This window comes from Centruroides sculpturatus, unplaced genomic scaffold (assembly GCF_000671375.1).
Source record: "Centruroides sculpturatus isolate CEXI.00-Female unplaced genomic scaffold, Cexi_2.0 scaffold338, whole genome shotgun sequence".
In the NCBI taxonomy this organism is placed as follows: domain Eukaryota; kingdom Metazoa; phylum Arthropoda; class Arachnida; order Scorpiones; family Buthidae; genus Centruroides; species Centruroides sculpturatus.
Genome location: NW_019384628.1, coordinates 487,495 through 506,725, shown reverse-complemented (window position 1 = coordinate 506,725; position 19,231 = coordinate 487,495). Strand labels below are relative to the sequence as shown.

At 33.7% G+C, this 19,231-nt stretch overlaps 1 long non-coding RNA gene across 1 annotated transcript in view; it reads right to left on the bottom strand.

Annotated features, from left to right (window-relative positions):
- The window catches only part of LOC111625671, a 17,818-nt gene extending 9,972 nt beyond the window's left edge, over nt 1-7,846 (bottom strand). The window contains exon 1 of the long non-coding RNA XR_002756762.1: nt 7,772-7,846. This is a non-coding gene — a long non-coding RNA (uncharacterized LOC111625671). The remainder of the gene's footprint in view (nt 1-7,771) is intronic.
- Nucleotides 7,847-19,231: the final 11,385 nt, after the last annotated feature.

Here is a 19,231-nt window from a genome sequence, read left to right as displayed (position 1 = left end):
TCGTGCCCTCCACACGCACAATCATCCGTACAAACAGAAAAAAATCCCGATTTTTTTGCGATTCTCGACGTTTCAAGATGCCCTGAGTATAAAAATATAAAAATATTGATCTTGGGGATCACTTTTTTACCGATCGTCATACTTTTCCTCTGTTGTATATAAAATAGAACACAATAGCTTAGTAGGCTAATGAAATTTTGAATAAAATTTCAACACATTTTTTTTAGTAGTAATTCAAACACAAATAATTATCGTATTTATTTTCAGGCACTTGGCAATTCTTATCATCAAGTTTTTATTCAGTTCAAAGAGGGGATCAAAATCGTGCCCTCCACACGCACAATCATCCGTACAAACAGAAAAAAATCCCGATTTTTTTGCGATTCTCGACGTTTCAAGATGCCCTGAGTATAAAAATATAAAAATATTGATCTTGGGGATCACTTTTTTACCGATCGTCATACTTTTCCTCTGTTGTATATAAAATAGAACACAATAGCTTAGTAGGCTAATGAAATTTTGAATAAAATTTCAACACATTTTTTTTAGTAGTAATTCAAACACAAATAATTATCGTATTTATTTTCAGGCACTTGGCAATTCTTATCATCAAGTTTTTATTCAGTTCAAAGAGGGGATCAAAATCGTGCCCTCCACACGCACAATCATCCGTACAAACAGAAAAAAATCCCGATTTTTTTGCGATTCTCGACGTTTCAAGATGCCCTGAGTATAAAAATATAAAAATATTGATCTTGGGGATCACTTTTTTACCGATCGTCATACTTTTCCTCTGTTGTATATAAAATAGAACACAATAGCTTAGTAGGCTAATGAAATTTTGAATAAAATTTCAACACATTTTTTTTAGTAGTAATTCAAACACAAATAATTATCGTATTTATTTTCAGGCACTTGGCAATTCTTATCATCAAGTTTTTATTCAGTTCAAAGAGGAGATCAAAATCGTGCCCTCCACACGCACAATCATCCGTACAAACAGAAAAAAATCCCGATTTTTTTGCGATTCTCGACGTTTCAAGATGCCCTGAGTATAAAAATATAAAAATATTGATCTTGGGGATCACTTTTTTACCGATCGTCATACTTTTCCTCTGTTGTATATAAAATAGAACACAATAGCTTAGTAGGCTAATGAAATTTTGAATAAAATTTCAACACATTTTTTTTAGTAGTAATTCAAACACAAATAATTATCGTATTTATTTTCAGGCACTTGGCAATTCTTATCATCAAGTTTTTATTCAGTTCAAAGAGGAGATCAAAATCGTGCCCTCCACACGCACAATCATCCGTACAAACAGAAAAAAATCCCGATTTTTTTGCGATTCTCGACGTTTCAAGATGCCCTGAGTATAAAAATATAAAAATATTAATCTTGGGGATCACTTTTTTACCGATCGTCATACTTTTCCTCTGTTGTATATAAAATAGAACATAATAGCTTAGTAGGCTAATGAAATTTTGAATAAAATTTTTTTATCATACATTTTTTTTATCAAAACTTTTCTCGTATTTGGTAAGATAACTCTAAATAAGGGATTTGCCACACCCCAAACTTGTTGACTCTTTGTACGAGCAAACAGTTAATGGAACCATAATGGCTTTGCCCTTCGCCATTATGGTTCCATGTGATCCTTCACGAGGTATCTCGCGAAAGGTCACATGGCAAAGCGGCATTAATATCTGGTAAATTAATACCATTAATACAACTAGATAAGCAAACCAATAACTTTGCCCGTTTCATTTAAAAAGGACCACGTCATTGGCACTCTTACCAGTTGTTTTAAAGCGACTTTTCCAGGCAACGCGCCCAAAATAATCTAAGCAACGGTGACAATGAATAATTATGACGTCGAATGTAGCTTTGTTTGTTTTAACCGTCAATTCTTTTAATTGACATAATTAATCATTCACATAATTAGACACTACGATTTTTCCGGTGTAACAACAAGCAATTCACATTTCACTTGCGATTTCTGTGACAAAAATTAATTATTTTTGATTTTATTGTGAAATACTTCAAAAGACGGACATTTTACAAACAGTTTAAAAATCGGGATAGTTTATTAAAGTTTGGGACCGTTCTGCCTAATTTTGAACGTTTTGTTCATTTTAGATTAAATCGTCTTTCAAATATAAATTTATTTCACATGCCTTTTAATATCTTGTTTATCACCTCATACAAAGATTACTATGTAAATCGTTTTCACTCATTGTAATCGTAGAAAGGAATTTAAATAAAGCTTATGTAAAACACTGACGTCGATAGTTTCAAAGCTTCTTCAAAGCTGTTTTCCTTAAAATTACGCTTATTTCTGGTATCATACAGTTCCGCTTTCAATGATCCATTGTAATTTCAAACATTCAAATATTGGAAAATTATTTCTGACGTGTTTTAATATTTGGTAGCTAATAGATTTATTGATCAAATAAATCGATAAAACCCAAGACTAGCGTATAATATTATCTAAGATCACAGCCTGAAATAGAAGCTTTTAACTACGTATTTGTATGTGGTTAACAGTTCTATCATAATAGTCATTAATTCAGTATGTAATAATATATCTGTTCATTATTACTTGTGTCCATGGGTTCAACATAGTGTTCAACATTCGATTTATTGGGCATACATTGAGCATCTGAACAATATCTATGAACGTATTAATGTAATATTATACTTTCACATATTGTTCGTGACATGTCTTTGTTGCTATCAATTGCCCTTTATTGATATGAATTTAACAAACAAGTTTGTAATTTTGATTTTTTCAATTTTGAATGAGGTTGCTTGCATTGTAATCAGTTTTCTCCACTCTTCATTTACAGTAACGGTAAGATTTTAAATAATAGACTATTATATAATATGTAATTAAATACTGCACAATAATATCTTTTCTTGTTGTATTATTATGTATGTGAAACGTTACCCAATACAAACTGAACCAAATAAGGCCCACCAGTGACCAAGCGGTTCCGTTCCCTGAACACTGGGAATTCGGTCGTGGGTTCGCTCCTCGCCAGGACGGGCTGATCAGGTGGAGTTTTCCGGGTTTCCTCCACGTCTGTAATGACTGAATAGGAAAACCAGATACTCTAAAAAGACCCCCCAGAAGGCATCGTCCAAGTTTAATTTAACTGAACCAAATAAACTATGAGTAATTTTATGTGATTGAGTGAAATTTTTTGTTCAAATGAAAGACAAAGCTATATGTTTAATTTATCGTGACTCTACTTCAATTTAAAATTTTAATTTCATTTTAAAATCATACAATTTGAAAAGACATTATGAACTAAAACACGACCATTTAAAAAATATACTAGCGACGAACGAAAAATGAAATTACAAATACTTAAAACAAGTCTGACTGCAAAACAAAACGTATTTCATAAACAGACAGTTCAATCAAACGCCATCGTTAATGCCAGCATGAGAATATCACAAATTATTGAGAAAAAATTGAAACCGTTTTCGGATGATGAATACACCAAATAATGCATTATCGCTTCAGCCGAAGAAATTGTTTTAGAGGAAGTCAAGATTTTCAGTCAAATCAGCCTGACATCAAACTGTAGCGCGAAGAACTGATAACGTTTCAAATGAAATTTGTTCAACTCTGAACATGGTTTCTAAGTTTCTGTATTTCTCACTGGCTTTGGATGAAACAACAGATATTAAGAATATGGCTGAACTTGCTATTTTTATTCGAGGTGTGGATAGTGATATGAATGAGACGAAAGAATTTCTCGATGTTATGAGTATAAAAGACACAATTACCGGAAAAAATATATATGAAACTGTCATTAAATCTTGCATGGCCATGGATTGAAATTAGCAAATGTAATTGGGATCACTACAGATGACGCTGCTTCAATGATCGGAAAAAATATTGAAGCTGTTAAATTAATTTTTAAGCATGGAAAAATTTTAATGTCTTTGGAGCTTTTCATTTGTCATTGTTTTTTGCACCATGAAAATTTGTGCGCGCAAGTATTTAATATGAACGAGTCAGTTTCAAGATTATCTTCAAGAATTGGAATCTATCTATCTATCTATCTTCTTTGATGGTGTTTATATGGAGATTTCAGCTCACTGTAGGCTCTTTCTCCGAGTAGACTTGTATGTGTATGATCGCTAGGCGACCGATTAGCCGGCTGTATCGAACAGCCATACGTACGCGCGGGAAATAAATGCCTTCCGGGAGGACTTTTATGGGGAACTGGCCTCCTATTCAGTCGTTATAGGCAAGGAGAAAACCCGGAAAACTCCAAGCAGCCAGCCTGTCCGACCGTGGCGCGAACCCACGACGAACCTCCCAGTCTTTAGGGTCTGGTCACCACTACGATGAGCGGCAACGGAGACCACTCGCCCACTGGTGGGGGCTAATTGGAATCTAAGTACAGTGATTTGCTTTTATACGCGAAAATTCGGTGGTTAAGTCGTGGAAAATGACTAAAGAAATTTCAGAATTTGAGAGAAGAAATTCAAATTTTTATAAATGAAAATGACTAGAATGTTCCTGAATTATATGATCTAGAGTGGATATTGAATTTATGTTTCCTTACAAATATCACAATGAAATTAAACGAACTTAATAAGCAGTTTCAAGGTGAAAACAAATTGATCACAGACTGTGATCAATTTGTTTTCACCTTGAAACTGCTTATTACAAATTTGTATATAGATTTAATTAATAGATCTCCAGTCATTTTTGTAATTTTCTGAATTGAAATATATGTTTGAAGCCAATGACAGTTTTATACAAAATACGTCTGTAATGATAAATTCCCTAATCTAAAAAACTGGCGATGAGCATTACAGCTGCAATGGGAATCACCTAACTTTGTGAATCTTTTTTCTCAAAATTGAAGATTGTTAAATGTAAAAGTCGTAATAGATTGACCAATGAAAACTTAAAAAACCAACTGTTGTACATCATCAAAAATACCAGTTCATATTAAAAAATTAAGTGAAAAAATTGAAAAGCAAGTTTTACATTAAAATACATATACAATTGTACAGTATTTTGCATGTTTTGTTATAAATAAATATGTGCGGCCCACAGTGTATTTTTATTTTTGGTTTTTGCCCAGTAAATATTAAATATTTTCGGTTGGACAACATTGGTGTAAAGTGTCATAAATTTTTACTTGGCGCAATTTTTTGCATCGATGTTTTTGTTTGGATAAGTCGTTTTTTGTTTAATAATTGAAGGCCTCCCTGAAATAAGGTGCCAACCCTCATTGTTTCGAAATTTCATGTTTTTGAACACAAAAAGTGCTAAGCCTCAAACCTTTGTTTGGGCATTGCGATTTTTTGAATGTATCTCCATATTGGGCTGAAACGTACGATGCACTTGCGAAACCTGTTGCGAAAGTGTTCTCATAGATAGTGCAAACCCTCAGCCACGATGGCCGCCTCAAGTAATATCATTCGACATAGTGGAACACAAATTCGTCTTTTTCTTTGACAATAACGAGAGTAATATTAGTGACGACGATAGCTTAGCTTATTCTGATTGGGCCGAAGATAAGTCAGATAGCAGCACGATGAGGTAAGAATGTGCAGTTTTAATATTACCAGGGCCGCCGTAAGCGGGCGTGCAAGGCGTGCAGGGGGCGGCAAAGAGCCTTTCTGGCAAGCTCAGCATAGGTAATCGTAGTTAAACAGGGGGCGGCATAATCGGTATTGCACACGGGCGTTCAAACAGCTAGCGGCGCCCCTGAATATTACCCTGTTATCTTATTGGTTAGCATGTTGTTTGTCACTAAATTTCTTCCTACTTCGGTGCATATCTAATTCAGTGGTTCTCAACCTTTCTGAGGCCGCGAAACACCATTCATGTACTCAGTGCCGGCCCGAGGCAAGTTTTAGGATGGAGCGAGATCCTACTATGGCGCCCCCTTGGTGCCCCTAATTTATACCCTTTAATTTTCTTTAACACAGAGGCGCCCCCAAAACGTTGCGCCTGGAGCGGCTGCTCCGTTCGCCCTATGATAGGGCCGGCTCTGCATATACTTTTGATTACACGAAGCACTAGCATCAATACATTCAAAATTGATAAGCAATTCCATGTTACTATTCTCAGAAAACGATGAAGCAATAAACTAATAAACTTTAATATATTGAATAAAATAGAAACATGAAATTTTCTCCGAATAGCAATGGGAATAAATATGAAAAAAAAAAACTTTAAAAATCTTTTCTTTCGTGGAATACTCAGGTAGGTTTACGGAACACTGGATAAGAAAATTTTCTTAACTGATCAATTTTTCAATTTTGTTGTATTCGAAGTTGATTGTTAAAACTTCCGTAATTTTATTCACACCAAAATTCATAATGTTGCATTGAATATACAAGAGAAATGTTAAGTCTTTATGAACTATGAAGCTAAATTATATTTGGACTAGCACTTTCTTGAAATTTTTACGAAAATTATTCCATTTTACAGTTTTCTGTAAATGAGGCCAGAAGTCATGAAAATGCCCCAAAAGCAGAATCCAACAAAGTAAAGAAAACAAAACGTAGAGAATTGGAAAAGCGTGAAAGCCAAAAGGAGAAGAAATGCTGGAAGGACATATTCAACATTCACTAAAAAGACTTATCCTGCAAAGACTATCAGAAAGTTATGCAATTGGCCACGAAAATGCTGGTCTTTTATAGGAGAACAAGATGAGGAAATATTTCACAAGTTCTGGTTTAGGGGAGACTAATCACCAGAAGCAAATTTACCTAACGAAATACATAAAACTTAAGCAGAAGCGATGGTGACTATTTCTTCATGTGTTCGTAATTTGTCTGCACTGACTTATTACTAAAATATTTTTTGTTAATCATATTTTTGCAGTTATGTTTAAGAAAGGCAATCCCGCCGTGCATTTTCTGAGACACTGAATGGAAGAAATGTCCAAATTTGCAAGGTGATGTTTTTGTCCCTACATTAATTGCAAACAGTTGCAACAGAAGTGAAAATTTACAAATACAACTGAAAGATGGACATATTTCTCCCAAAAGTGTTAAAAGAGGCTAGTGTTTCGAAGATTATATTAACAGTAATGTGGAATCTCGTTTCTTTGATGCATTACCCTAACGAAAAACATAACATGCATATTATTTCTATTCAGTACTCCCGGCAGGCTGAAGTACTAAATGTTGACGTTGATGAAGAAATTGACAATGTCATTTGTTAAAAAATAATAAGTTTTATTTACTTTTGATATCAAAAACTAGTGATTCTTATTCACGAGTTTGTTCAAAATTCGTATTGTAAATGTCAGTCTGTTCGTTTCACTGTTACTATTTTCTTAATTACTTCTTTCTGAAATCGTTTCATGAAATTATTGACAAATAAGATATTTTCCTAGTTTTAGAAATGTGATAATCGAAATACCATTAGGGGAAAAATTATATTAGGTAATTTAATTGCTATTCTTATGTACACTCCATTAAAAATAATAAATAGTTTTGAATAATATCACGTGCAGTTATGAAATAATCACAATGCCTTACAATCACTGACCTGAGGGCTATCATAACACAAGGCCAATTCCAATAGTACTCTTTACAGTTATATAGTACTATCACACAATCATCTGGTAGTGTGTTTCACATTCTTGTTATTACCGAAGACAGTGATAGTTTGTAGCGTTAGATTTTCGGTTACTAGTAGCCAAAAAGTGTGCTAATAACACGGAATGGAAAACAAAATCATAAACATGCATTTCCGATTTTAAGATTAAACAAACTTACGAATCGAATTATCTCAAAATATAGAAAGAGTTAGCACCTTCTTCAAAGGAGTCCTTCAATTGTATTACATCAAGACATAAGACTTCGACCTATCGACAGCGGCGGGGCAAGACCTAAATTTGACGTGGACAAGGTACATTTCGCGAGGCCCTCTGGTGGCGCAAGAAGACGGATTTTATAAAATAAAAAACAGTTGAAACTGTCAAATTTTTATTCCTAAAAATGCAAACTATATTCTTTAACTAATATTTAAAAAAATTAAAGAAAGAAATTTTCTGCTTTTAGCCTTACTGAACTCCTTAATAATTGTATTGTAATTCAGCTTAGATGCTATATATCAGGGGTGGCCAACAGTTTTTGCCCCCGGCCGAATTGGAAAGAAAACTTTTTTCACGGGTCGAACCAGAGGCTGCCCTAGGAAGATTTTGAGGTGGTGCGAGATCTCATTGTGGTATCACCCTGTAGAGACTAAATTGCACATAGAGATTACAGATACATTTTTCACATTATCATGCTTTATAACGTTCTACGCCGTACTTAAGAGATTTGTAATGGAGGGTTAACTCTAACCGGACAGCGAGTTGTTGATCTTGTTTTTTTAGGCGTTATTCTTACTTGAGTAGCTAATATTGAATGATTAATCGCGGGCCACATAAATCCATTACACGGGCCACATCTGGCCCGCAGGCTGTATGTTGGCCATGCCTGCTATATATGCTTCAATAGATAAAACTGCGAAAGCTAAAAGTCTTTTCTGACCCACTGTATTTCTTAAATAATTATTTTTATTAGTTTTAATATTGAAAAGATCCTTTCAGCGTAGGCAGTACTTACCATTATTGTTAACAAAATTCGAACGTCAATGTAAATATTTGGGTAAATTTCTTTCAAGTTATTTCTGTTATGTATTGGAGCAGCTGTTTCACATCTTTAATGAAGTTGGGTAAATTTGGGATCGTTTGTAATTCTCCATATAATTCGTACGGTTGTAAGTCACTGCTCTCACTCACTCGCAAGACTGAGTGTAAATCTTGACAGTTTTTTAATATTTGCTCTGTGACCTTTCCGTTAAACACAGTGGTATCAATCCTGACAGGGCACCAAGGAGGTGCCCTGTCAGGATTGATACCACTGTGTTTAACGGAACACGGAAGCCGAGACGGCGATGACGTCACACCGTCGCGCGAGTGGTCCCATACGTGGACAGACGGATTCTTAATGTTAGATCGAGAGACAACATGTGGAAGTGACTCAGATACACTTAACAATTAACAAGGGTTTATCTATTCTAATACAGTAGAGCGTCGTTTATCCGAAAGCTGGTTATCCGAAACGTCCGTTATCCGAAAGCATTCGTCGGCAAATTTAAATTTTCGCTAGTGCTGTGGCGCTGCAATCTTCTGCTATTTCTCGGGCTACTCAAATATTTTACGTTTTTTATACTAAATTAACATCTGAAGTATAATTTTTTATTGTTTTTATATTTTTCAATATATTTATTTTGTTCGTACAAAATAAAAAAATAATTTTTAACGATACAATAGTCTTCGTTAGGCTTAACATCGACGAAAATTCAACGCGAAGCGACACGCAACGGAGAGAAATTTCAACATGGGATAAATTAATATATTTTTTCGTATATGATTCGTTATCCGAAAAATAAGTTATCCGAACCACCCCAGTCCCGAATTGATTCGGATAAACGACGCTCTACTGTATTATAAAGAGGTAATGTTTGTATGTATGTTAGTTTGTATGCAGCAGGTAATCTCCGAAACTACTCATCCGATTTCAAAAATTCTTTCACCAATATTTAGAATGGAACTTCAGGGTGGACATAGGCTGTATATTATTCCGTTAAACATGGGAGATGGACAGTTCTTTACGGTAAGCCTTACCATAAAGAACTCTGCTTCTATTTATACTATTTTAGATGCGGTTTTTTGCGTTTTTGATTGCGTTTTAATAGAGTACGTCAACAATGTACACAAAGAAGGGATTTTTCGATATTCCCTCCGCGGGGGAGAGGGACAGGATTAAGGCTTACTGTGAAAAACTTGGCTTCTATTATACTATTTTAGATGCGGGTTTTTGCGTTTTTGATTGCGTTTTAATAGGGTACGTCAAGAGAATGTACACTAAGAAAATATTTTTCGAAAAATTTTCCCCCACGGGGGAAGTGTTATACATTTATAATAGATACATTTTGAGCCACAACAAGGCGTGGCGGGGTCTGCTAATTTAAAAATAAATTGGATAAAGTATTGTCGCGGAGAGAGAGAGTTCACATACGATTCGCAGGGTGATAAATACCTTTGGTAATAGATATCCCAGTCGGGTCTTGTTGAATCGAAGAACAAGATCTTCTTATGGGTTTTTTCAGGATGTATCCAGGGGTGGAATATCTAGTCCAAAGGTCCTTTTTTAGTTATCCAGGCGATCGTGCACTAACACACACACACACACACACAAAAAAAAAAGGTTATCTTATGGGCGATTAATTGGGTGACGATTAAATGGACGATGATTAGATGGACGACGACTTCCTTCCTCTCCGAGGACTAAAACGGCGACTAACTCTTTTCGGCCGTCTCTGGTGATATTCACGGACGATTTCGGTGGTGCAGAGGTTAATAGTTCACGAGAAAGCGTCATGTTGCTTTCGAGAAAATGTAACGGGAGACATTCTCAGGTAGCTAAGAACAACAATTGTTGCGTAATTCGCGAAATGTTAATATTAAAGACTATTGGTCTGATATAGGAATTTCTGCTATCTCACAGCTCTTTTGGAATATTTTTTAACTTGCTTAGATCATAGAGAAAACCAAAATTTTCAAAATGTTGATTTAAAGACATAAATCCCGAATCATATTGCTTATTATAGAATCAATCGTGGTGTTAAAAAAATCTCTTTCATATCTGCTTTTGGGAGACTGTATAGGTTGATCGCTGCCTTCATAATCGAACATCCTTTTCTTTTCGGCTACTCTTTCGTTTTTAAAGTCTTTTGGCAGTCCATAACTGCTATTCTCAATAAATTGACGAGCGTCAGACAAGCATTTTTCGAATCCAGTTTGTCGATATTTTTTTGATCCAGTCACAAAATATACGTAAATGTTTAAGAGCATTGCTTAAATCCACCATGAGCAAATGCGGCTCTTGCTGAAAGTGTTAATTTCTGCTTTCAATTATTATTGTTACAATTTTATTTTCACAAAATTGTGAAAATATTTTTATTAAAAGTATTCAATATTTGTTTTATATTATATTTATATTATATGAAATCGCGGTACAGAATTAAAAAGTACAGAACTGCGGCTCCCATGCATTTTGCAAAACCTACATTTCGGCTCCCACTGAACTCTTGCTTGCCCACCCCTGGCTTAAAAGGACTTGTAAAGATTGCCATAATTTGCTTATGATATTAACACACAATAATATCTCATACCATACATGTAATGATATGATAAATTCTAAACTGAGCATTTCGTTTAAAGCCGAATCACAATCACAGTGTGTCTGATTGTTCCGTTTGATTTTTTAAGCTTTTCGATGCATTCAACATCAAATTGCAATAATACGGCCTTCACTGCCTCGATTCTGCTTTCTCACCTTGTGTCTGATAAAGGCTTCATAGTAAGCTTTAATTTGCCTTTGATTAATTCCCGGCATTTGCAGGAACTTCAAAATAGCAAATAAATTTTCAGAATAAAACCAAAAAAATGTTTTTGCTGCCACAGAAGAATTAGCTGCGTCTATCAACAGCAGATTCCAGCTATGACAACCGCAAAGTGTAAAAAATGCCCTGGGATTAATATTTAATATTCGAGTTCTAACTCCACTATTTACGGGATACTTTACTGCGATACTTTGATTGGCTTTCTAGCCTTTGAGAATCGTGAAAGTAACGTAAACAAACACAATGGGAAATCCCCAGCTCTGGCTGGCAAGGATTCCCCGCGATAGCAACCCAACGCCAGCAAATGTTGCTAGACTAAATAAAAACAAATTTGGTATGTCAATATATTTATCGTTTTATGATGAGTAAAATTTTTTCGTTGATGCATAAACCTTCGAAGCGCGAGGCCCCTCGGACAGTGAGGCCGTAGGCGGTGGCCCAAGTCGCCCACGCCTTACGCCGCCTCTGCCTATCGACCCAGAAGTTTTGCCAGCACCTCACTAATAACGAGAAAGGCCTAAGTTTGACATTTGAGCTTTCTAGACCCGGTAGTTTCTCTGTGAGCGTCTGCATTGCTGGATAAGAAAAAGAAAAAATATAGCTTTTTTGGTGATTTTTGCACTCTGACTTATATTTCGGCAATTGCTTTATAGAAAATCTTGCACTACTAAAGAAACTGAAAATTGACAACCTGATTCCTGTGTATGTATATATATATTAAATTAATAAATTTTAAATTTTTATTTAAACACGAATTCTTGGATGCCATTTATATTACGTGACGGTCAATTAACATGGTTTTTGAGTATTGTATTACCAGTCGACCCCTCTATAAGATCATTGATTTTTCCGTTTTATCTGAATTACATGTTGTACGAGTCACTTAGATTTTACAAATACGTGTGCCGGGCTGTGAACGGCTCACATATTTGTAAAATCTAAGTGACTCGTACAACATGTAATTCAGATAAAACGGAAAAATCAATGATCTTATAGGGGGAACGACTGTATAACCCTGTGCTACCAACCTTGTAAATAATATGTCTGTATATATACAAATTTGTTCTGGAAACACATGTACTAATTATCTGTTGTTATCCGCCCAGTTATGGTGTGTGTAGACATGTACGTAGACAGTTATGGTGGTGGACATGTACACTTCTACACACTGAATAAATTTGTGGTCGTAGTCTCTCTCTCTGTAATCTGTGGCCGACTCTTGAAGAGTAGGTTGTTCGACAACCTGGGCAAATATGGGTTCAAAATTTTGTTCGTGAACCAAATTGTTCGAAAACAGAGGTTTGACTGTATTATTTTCTTAATTACTTCTTTGTTATTTTCTTCTATTTCTGAAATCGTTTCATGAAATTATTGACAAATAAGATATTTTCCTAGTCTTAGTTATGTGATAATCGAAATACCATTAGGGGAAAAATTATATTAGATAATTTAATTGATATTCTTATGTTTCAATCTGAATCAAATGAAATATAATACATCGTAATTCATTTTTTTAATAAATTTATTCTGATGCAAAAAATATAGTTTACACAAATTACAGTTTACATATACAAATATATATTAAACTTATTCGTTTAAATTGCGAAATAAGTTATTTGAGCCATATTGAGATGTTTATAAATTCGCTGTTTAACCTTCTTACATTTAATCAAGGATATTAAACATTTAATTTTCAATCAAATTACCTTTCTGAAGAATATTCACAAAAGAAATATCTTAAAATTTGGTTCAAAAATTGAGCACTGGATAAAAACTTTTAACGTTTTCAATTCGATATTTTATCCTCTAAACTACGATATGTACTGTACTGTACATTATGTATTTTTAAAAATAATTTTATGTATTCCAAAAATACTGTATTTTGTTTAAATCTTAATATTATATAATTGTAAATTAATTAAAGATTATCGTGAGCGTATAGAGTGGCATAATATTGTATAATATAATATAATAATAATATTGTAAATTAACAAAATAAAACGTATAATAAAGTACAAGTGGCAATAACTAAGATGTGCATAAAATTATATTTTGATATTTTATACATTATCCCGTTTCTAAAAACTTGTATAAAAATAACATATAAATCAGAAATTTAAGAGATAAATCATAAACTTAAATTAATATAGCTTTAAATCATAAATGGTCTCTTAAGTTAGTTGTAACCTCTTTGGTTATGCACACGATTTCCAGCAGATGACGTTATAAATTTAATGATTTAATTAGAAAAAGCATTAAATTTTTAACGCCATCTGCTGAAGATCGCTTGAATAACCAGAGATCACAATCAGCCTTAATATACTGAATTTTTAAAACACAAAATAAATATCTTCATCTAAACCGAAAAAAAAATATTACTATTATAAACAATATAAAAATAAACAGCAAATTTTTGTATTAAATTTGCTTGAGTTTATAAATCTGTCCTTAAATTCACAAAGAAATATTATCAATAAATACAAAAGATTTATGAATATAAGTGAAATTTCATATTAAATATGCACTGACGTTAATTTATAAGAATTCTTATACATACGCATCAGACATATAAGTAAATATTATTAGAAATATTTATATATCTTTAAATGAATGAATGAATGAATGAATGAAAGTATTAATATTCACGAAGCAGTAACGACAAATAAAATCAATCTTGGAAAATCAATTATCTTCATTTTACTACAGGTAATTAAAACAAGAATAATTAATACTAAAATCACTAAACACCTTTGCCTTGCTGAGACACACTTGCTTATACAGCAACGTTTTCAGTCGGTTCCAAATTAGATTCTATTTTGGAACAGTTTGTAACCGATGTTCCAAAAATACGTCACCTCAGGATGACCTAACATTAGGCTGAAAACGTTAAGCAAATGTGTCTCAGCAGCCAAAAGTGTTGTGATGATTTTAGTAATTATTCTTTCTGTTGAGTGTGATTTCAACTGACTATGAAGAATTAATACCTTTATTTATTTAATGATAAAATTCTTTAAAAAATTAAGGATTGTTTCCCTGATATATTTTCCAATTGTATACATACAGAATGTAGACAAAAGCTATATATTGCTTCTGCTACATACGAGTGCACGAGACTATAGGTAATCGTTAGAGGACTTTAATGGTGTAATCGCTATGCATTTCGACCCCTCTTCTTACAAGGCCAAATCCTTTCTCGGCTCCTATGAAAGATAGCAGCACAGTTTAAATTAAAAAGTTATAGTGCATCTCAAATTTAGTACAAAACCTTTTCGCCCGGTTAAAATACTGAAAGTGATGAACTTCACCAAAAGTGAGAGGAGAAACCAAAGCTTCGCTGCAAGGCCTCGCGCATTCAAACAAACGCAGCTTGTTCTTCTAAAGGGTTAAGAGTTTCGAAAACTAAAGCACTCCCCGTTAAAAATGTTACCGGTCAAACGGGTTTATCCTACTCGTGTCAGGATATACTAGTTTTGCCTGAAATCCTTTAGGTTTAACTAGTCTGACCTAGGCCGAACTGATTTATTCCTTGCAAGTAATAAAATAAACACGTTAGAACCTATTAAGCAGGGATTCCCGCCTCTCGCTCCTTTCTATCATGCTTTCGTTATCTAATCGCGTTTTTCATGAACTATAAAGCGCGCTGCATTTTTACAAAATGGCTACTATATCTGGGCCGTTTGTAACTAGTAATGGAAAATTAATCATATATTACTGTCCGATATATTGATATATATCAGGGGTGGCCAACCTGCGGCTCGCGAGCCACATGCGGCTCTTCGAAGGATTATTTGTGGCTCTCGATAAATGTACAGTACCCGAGTTCCCTTTTCATTTTTGTGTTATTATATTTTAAAAAATTATTATCGTCCGTATGTGTTTCAAATGTCTTTTAAATTACTAACAACAAATATGAAAGACTAAGTGCAACGTTGTAACAAATTTCATTTCCGTTCAAGTTAAGAATGATATGACTCATCGAAAACTGCGCGAACGAACATAAACAGTGGCGTAATCGTCCGTTATCGACCGACTCCAGACCGATTTTGAATTTGTAAACTGTCATTGCAATGAACAGTTGACATGTGCTCTGGAGGAAACAAGTTGTATCACTCTTGCTACGGATATATTTTGTAATTGGAATTTTTTGCATACCTTTAATTGCGGCTCGCGAAAAATTTCAATTTTGAAAACTGGCTCGGACTATCAAGGAGCTTGGCCACCCCTGATATATATCATAAAAACAGTAAACCTCTGAACCTTAGAAGTACAATTCCAGGATATTTTATTGCAAACACAAACGTTTTCGATCTACACGAACGAGATCTTCCTCAGGTTAAAGCATTTTCAAATGGAACATTCTTAAGATTTAAAAAACGTATAAACGAGAATTTATTAAAAAATTTTTAAATATGAACTATATGATATATGCTGCTTTTAGCTGATAATCAAGAAATTTTATAGAAGGAGAACAATTATTGCTAGCGGGACACGTCATTATGTNCAGTTTTATGAATTTTTCAGATAGGATTTTTGTATATTTACTTATAATAAAGGCCTGAGAACGATCTTCGAAGAAAAAAAGCGCAATGTTAAACGCCGTTTTGTTTGGTGTAAAAAGCATAAGTATGTTATATAATTTGGTCAAAGTAAAATATTTGTTTATTACAGAACTGAATTCGACCTTTGTACTCAAAAATTTCTACAAGAACGTGATATTAATCAAGATGTTCAAATCTCACTAACGACTGCAGCTACAAAACATTCAGTTGGGACAGGAAAGGTTTTGTGAGGTGTACCTGTACCAAAAACTGTGCTACAAATAGGTGCCAGTGTAAAAAAATGATTTTGTGTAATTCGAAATGCCATCGCAGAGATAAAAGATTAAATAATCGCAGAAATAAATAAAAGATTGAATATTTTATATGCTACACTAAGAAGCACAAATAAGTTCATTTTTAATTTTAGTTGTTAGATTAAAAAATAAGTTCATTTTTATTTTTAGTTTGACTATAAAAATTATTTTTATTATTTGAGTTGAATTTTTGAAAATACTTTCGAAAGTTAATTACCTTTAAAAGTGCATTGCTTAATTTAAAAAATATACAAACTGATAAGTACTGATTAGCTTATTTTTATTTTATAGTTTTGTACAAGTGTTGGGTCACTTGTAATCAATACCGTTTTTTTACAATTAAGTAGACCAGGTGTGTTTGAATAAATATTGTTCATCTAATTGATTGCCTTTTACTTTTATTTTAACCATTAATATACTTGAATAATAATTCTAAATCAGTTCGGCCTAGGCTAAACTAGATTGTCCTGGGCTAAACCCGTTTGGCCCGAAATCGGGTTTGGCCGGTAACAAAAACACTTGTTTTAAAACAAATTAAATCATCAGTCTGCTTCCTTCACACAGCTGACTGCCTTGAGCGCGAGAGACCTTGTCATGGAATAGCCGATTACTGATTATCTATATTCTCGACATTTGGATTTAGCTTACAAGTAGCGAAATATACAGCTTGACGCAAGGTTTTTGTCTACACCCTTAACACAAATTCATAAGCGTTACACTTCTCGTTCATGACCTTTATATCTATAAAATACATTTCAATTCAGAATTTTTGTAGTTTCATTTTTACACAAGCAATTGTTTAACTGAAACAAAATTTAGCCTAATAGTAACATTATTACTCAATACAAGAAATATCAGATTATTTTATAAACAAAATTATTTTAATAAATCTGATTGGAATATTTTACAAGTTTCTAATTTTTTTTTTTTTTGTATCCATATTTGTGCCCTTTGTGTTAAAAAAACATCAGCTCTGAAACCCCTCACAAAATTATTGGCATTTGAAACTTTAAGGAAAAATCCTTTAAAATTGACAGTATAACTCCTTCATGTAAAGCTGAACAATGGGGAAAATTTTGCCAATTCTTAAGTCTAATCCACTCTTTCGGAATTCGGAGCAGCTCATAAATATAACCGAGCGATTTTCGAATAATCATATGTTTTCCATGTGAAAATAGACGAAAACTTATATTGGGCTCCCGTATGGCTTTGAAATTTCAATTTGGAACGCAACAGAAAGCTTCTCTATTGTTATTCATCTTTACTGCTAATACACAAGAATGATTCAAATGACCCAGATAAAACAGTTTCATTTTTAAACACCAAAGGGCGAGCATCCGTGAAAAATGCGAATTCACTCATTACGCGCTATCGTGTTGTGACTTGTATACCTACGTGCAATTTGTGAAGCTGTATTAATTTGATTTTTTGAACGTACCTAGTTTAAAAGTTTTGTGTTGTTTTCTTATTGTTATTATGGATGAGCCATCGTCTAGTGTTCAAGTTGATCAGTTAAAATGGAGAGAGCGGTTTTTAAAATAAATTTTGCAAAGTGAAATTCTTCTCATTTTAATGTTGGCTAAAAGATACAGTCGACCCCCTATAACACTGTTGATTATTCCGTTTTATATGAATTCCATGTTGTACCAGTCACTTAGATTTTACAAATACGTCAGCCGTTCACAGCCCGACACACGTATTTGTAAAATCTAAGCGACTCGTACAACATGGAATTCATATAAAACGGAATAATCAACAGTGTTATAGGAGGGTCGACTGTAATCAATCGACTAAATGGTCAGAAAGCTTGAGGTATGTACAATTTATGAAAAACAGGACCTATCATTCGGGCATAAAACAATCGCCTTACAAAGCTATGTTTGGAGTTGAACCCAGAGCTGGTCTTTCAACGACATCACTACCACCAGAAATAACAAACGATATTCAAGATGAAGATGACCTCCAAAAACTTATTGAAACTGATTTAACTCATAGACAGACAAATGATCACAATGATTCAGATGATAGTGATGGTAATGATATCGAAACTTCTAAAATTGTGATGATATCCAAAAGGCAAGACAAACAGCTGCTGAAAACCTTCAGAAACAGGCAAAAACAAATGAAATCTGCTTCTGAGAAATCGCATCCGCCAGCTAAAGTGGGAGATAATGTGACTGCCGATTCTTGATGTAGACAGAGGAAGGGGCGACCTAAGAAATGTTATTGACGTTGTTCTTGAAATAAACAATGATGGCCTGTACAAAATTGGAACTAAGCATGGAATACTGCAGACACACTATTGCGGGTTAGTTACGCATTTTATTATTTATTTTTTCTCAAATTACTTGAAAAAAAGAAATTCTTTTTTAATGACCATGTTACTCTATTTCACTGTNTTTTTTATTTATATAAGTATCTTAAGGTCAGTTTTTTGCGCTAATGTTGCTAATGCACCACTTGAGCGAAAGAAAAAAATTGTTAAGGAAAATTTTTCTGTTAGCGAACCCTTTGTTAAATATTTCGAATATCACCACTGGTTATCATTATCATCATGTCAACAAAGCGGCAATAAAATATTTTCTACCATTTTGCACAACATACCTCTGCAAGAGCGGATTTTCGGCTATGACAAACATGAAAACTAATCATCATCATCATCATCATCGACTTCAACTCGAAGATGACTTGAGACTGAAGCTGACCAAAAAGCAACCAGATTTTACAAAGTTGTGCAAAGAAAATCGAACACATTTGTCACATTAAAATTAAATAACCTTATGTTATTTTCATTATCATTAGAATTGTATTTTAAAGGTAACAAATGAAAAAAAACTTATTCTATTTATCACTAGCTGTCTACCCACAGCTTCGCTCGCATTATATCGAATTTTCTCGTGGGAGTAATATATTTTCTCGCAGTAAAATG